Source organism: Macaca mulatta, chromosome 1 (assembly GCF_049350105.2).
Source record: "Macaca mulatta isolate MMU2019108-1 chromosome 1, T2T-MMU8v2.0, whole genome shotgun sequence".
Classification (NCBI taxonomy): domain Eukaryota; kingdom Metazoa; phylum Chordata; class Mammalia; order Primates; family Cercopithecidae; genus Macaca; species Macaca mulatta.
The window spans coordinates 218,721,018-218,725,051 of NC_133406.1; the positions used below are offsets into that span (position 1 = coordinate 218,721,018).

Sequence of the window (4,034 nt, forward strand, 5' to 3'; positions counted from 1 at the left end):
TATAGTGCAACATCTCTCACACCAAATGTGTAGGGTTTTTTTTCCCATACCACAATAACCAGTTCTCCAACTCTCCAGATCCCAAGTAGGTGTCCAGTGATTCAATTCAAGTCTGACACTAACTACTGGGAGTTAACATCTGTCCCCACAGGTTAAGGGCTCGGTCTGGCAAGACTGCTTCCATTCAGGCACCAATTGCAAGTCCTGGGCTTCCTGTACTTCTGACCAACAAGCTATAAATCAGGAGTTCCCATGACCACCTCTCTATAATTTGCTAGAAAGACTCACAGAGGTGAGCAGTAACATGGCATCCAGGTCTAAGCGGCGGGCCATGGAAAGTGGGGTTCCGCAGTCACCAGACCCCCTAGTCCAGTGTGATGACAAAGAGGAAGATGAAGTCGAGGATGAGGATGAAAACAATGACGACAGTGACGAGGAAGAGGATGAAGAGGATGACGTCACTGATGAGAAAGTGAATATTGAATTTGAAGCTTACTCCCTATCAGATAATGATTATGATGGAATTAAGAAATTACTGCAGCAGCTTTTTCTAAAGGATCCTGTGAACACTGCAGAACTAACAGATCTCTTAATTCAACAGAACCATATTGTGAGTGTGATTAAGCAAACGGATGTTTCAGAAGACAGCGAATACGATGTGGATGAAGATGAGGTTTTTGGTTTCATAAGCCTTTTAAATTTAACTGAAAGAAAGGGTACCCAGTGTGCTGAACAAATTCAAGAGTTGATTCTAAGCTTCTGTGAGAAGAACCGTGAAAAGAGCATGGTTGAACAGCTGGACAAGTTTTTAAATGACACCACCAAGCCTGTGGGCCTTCTCCTAAGTGAAAGATTCATTAATATCCCTCCACAGATCACTCTGCCCATGTACCAGCAGCTTCAGAAAGAACTGGCAGAGGCACACAGAACCAGTAAACCATGTGGGAAGTGCTACTTTTACCTTCTGATTAGTAAGACATTTGTGGAAGCAGGAAAAAACAATTCCAAAAAAGAAACCTAGCAACAAAAAGAAAGCTGCATTCACGTTTGCAAATGCAGAGGAAGAACTTTTCTATGAGAAGGCAATTCTGAAGTTCAACTACTCAGTGCAGGAGGAGAGCGACACTTGTCTGGGAGGCAAATGGTCTTTTGATGACATACCGATGACACCCTTGCAAACTGTGATGTTAATTCCAGGCGACAAGATGAATGAAATCATGGATAAACTGAAAGAATATCTATCTATTTAACCCATTTCCAATGGACAGTGATGGGCCCGTTTTTGTAACGTTACCAGAAAACTCAGTGGAGATTTACTGAAAAACTCATGACTTTATTCAGATTAAGGTCCTCTACAAAAAGTAGGATTCTGTCTCATGTGTCTGTGACACATTTACAAAATATCAGTTTTTTAAAATTTTGGTCAAATTATGAGTGGTTGATTTAAAAACTTTTCCAAGAAGAAGAAAAACATGGAGTAGAATTTAAAGAACTCAATTAAAAACTTCTATTTTTTATTAAAAAAATAAAAAAGACTCACAGTACTTAGGAAGGCACTTTACTTACTATTACTGGTTTATTATAAAGAATACAACTCAGCGACAGCCAAATGGAAGAGTTGCATAGGGTAGGGTGTGTCGTGAGAGGGTGCAGAGCCTCCGTGCCCTCTCAGTGTACCTCCCTCGCAGCACCTAAATGTGTTCACCAACCCAGATCTCCAAACCTGTTGTTTAGGGTTTTTATGGAGGTCCCATCATGTAGGCATGATTGATCAAATCATTGGCCATTGGTGATAAACTCAATCTCCAGCCCTCCTTTCTTCCCCAGAGCTCTGGGGGATAGGGCTGAAAGTTCCAACCTTCTCATCCTGCCTCAGTCTTTCTGGCAACCAGCCCCAACCCTGAAGCTATCTAGGGAACCCCAACCACCAGTCATCTCATCAGCATGAGATGACATTCATCACTCCAGAGATTCCAAGGGTCTTAAAAGCTCTTACGCCAGGAACCAAGGACTAAGACCAAATATTATAACAGCAGATGCTCCTATCATCCCATCATGCAGGAAATTATAAGCATTTTAGAAGCTCTGAGCCAGGAATCGGAGATGAAGAATAAATGTATTTTTTTAATCTTCATCGTATCACAGCAGTATTCAGTTCTTTGTAGGTTGTCTTGCTAGTATTGGCTGTAGACCACCCTCAGTTCCTTGCCAAACGGGCCTCTCCATGGGGCCGCTTACAGCATAGCGGCTGGCTGCAGCAAGCCAGCCAGGGACAGAGGCCACCAGCAAGAAGGAAGTTACAATCTTACCAAACATCATCCCAGAAGTGACTTCCTGTCACCGTTGCTGGTTAGAAACAAGTCACAGATCCTCCCGAATTCAAGGGGAGGGGATGACACAAGGCATAATAGCAGGAGATAAAAGTAAAAATAAAACTAGGTAAAAATCACTGGGGATCATCTTTTTTTAAATTTTTTGTTTTTGTTTTTGTTTGTTTTGAGACAGGGTCTGTTGCCCAGGCTGGAGTGCCATGGTGTGATCTCAGCTTACTGCAGCCTCAACCTCCTGGGCTCAAGCAATCCTCCCATCTCAGCCTCCTGAGTAGCTAGGACTACAGGCACATGCACCACCACACCCAGCTAATTTTTTAAATTGTTGTAGAGACAGAGTCTTGCTCTGTTGCCCAGGCTGGTCTTGAACTCCTGGGCTCAGGTGATCTTCCCACCTCAGCCTCCCAAAGTGCTGGGATTACAGATGTGAGCCACCATGCCTGTCCGCTAGGGAGAGACCATCTTAGAGTCCTCCGAGCCCAGAAGTGTTGAATCAAGGCCTGGCAGTTGATGAATGCACAGCTGCCTAGTACCATGCGTTAAAGGAAGCTGAAGAGGGGCTGAGGTGTCCAGGGACATAGACAATAGTAGCTACTATTTACTGAGCACCTACTACATGCCAGATACTGTCCTAAGCACTTTGTAAATACTTGCTCATTGGCTCTTTCAACAACTCTTTGAGAAAAGGTTATAAATACCTCCTTAGAGAAAAGGCCCAGTGAGGGTCAGAAAGATTAAGTGACTTGTCCAAGGTCACACAGCAGAGAGGTGGCAGAACTCAGGCTGGGATTCAAGCCCAGGCTGCCTCACATCAAAGTCCTGGCTCTAAACCCTTATGGTGACTTGTCTGTGTCAGCTAGTTGAAAAAAACAAAAAAAGATTTGAATCAATGGCTGCTGAATCTGGACATTTCTCTAAAAATAAAAATAAAGGTCAGTCCCTGTCACATGAGAGAAAGATGAAAGAGTTGGGTGTGTTCAATTGCAGAAGAAAAGGAAAAAGGTCACTTTTGCTGACTTCAGAGCTCTGAGTGGCTGTTGCAGGGAAGAGCAGGGACACTTTTTCTGGATGGCTCAAAGGCAGAAATGGAGGGGCGGGGGCGAGCTCTGGGATCCGAGGGAGAACCGTGGACAGACCCCAGCCCAGGCAGCGTCTTTCCCCTTCATGTGGAAGGAGAGACTCGAGCTTGTCCTTGCAGCTGAGCAAATATTTCTACTTCCCCGTTGCAGGCTGGAGTCAGCCTCTTCTCCAGCCAGCTCCGCGGGCCTTCAGAGCAGCGGCCTCGGGCCGTGGGGTGGAGGTCAGCTCGGCCACCCTGACCAGATGGGACCAAAGTGACGACTGCCAGGCCCAGGTCAAAGGGCTTTGCTGACATCCTGTCTCCTTCTGAGCCTCATCACCATGACTGCAAGGGGCTGCAGAGTCCCCCTTTCCAGCCCATTCTCCATGCCACTGTTGAGTTGTCTTTCTAGAACTTACAGCAGACCAGGTCACTCCCCTGCTCAAACCCTTCCATGGCTCCCTACTGCCCTCAGGATACATTTAACCTGGCCCAAAGGCCCCACATGATGTGGCCCTGCTCACCTCTCAGGCCTTGCCTCCAACTGCTTCCCCCAAAAGTCCCATCCCACCTTTCAGCCCTCTGGAATGATATGCTGTTCCCAAGACACCAGATAATTCCAGGCCTCTGGGCTTACTCTGCCT

General features: G+C 45.9%; 1 pseudogene; it reads left to right on the forward strand.

The window, feature by feature from the left end:
• Positions 1-292: 292 nt before the first annotated feature.
• On the forward strand, positions 293-1,292 carry LOC718070 (BRCA2 and CDKN1A-interacting protein pseudogene; annotated as a pseudogene).
• The last annotated feature ends 2,742 nt before the right edge of the window (positions 1,293-4,034 follow it).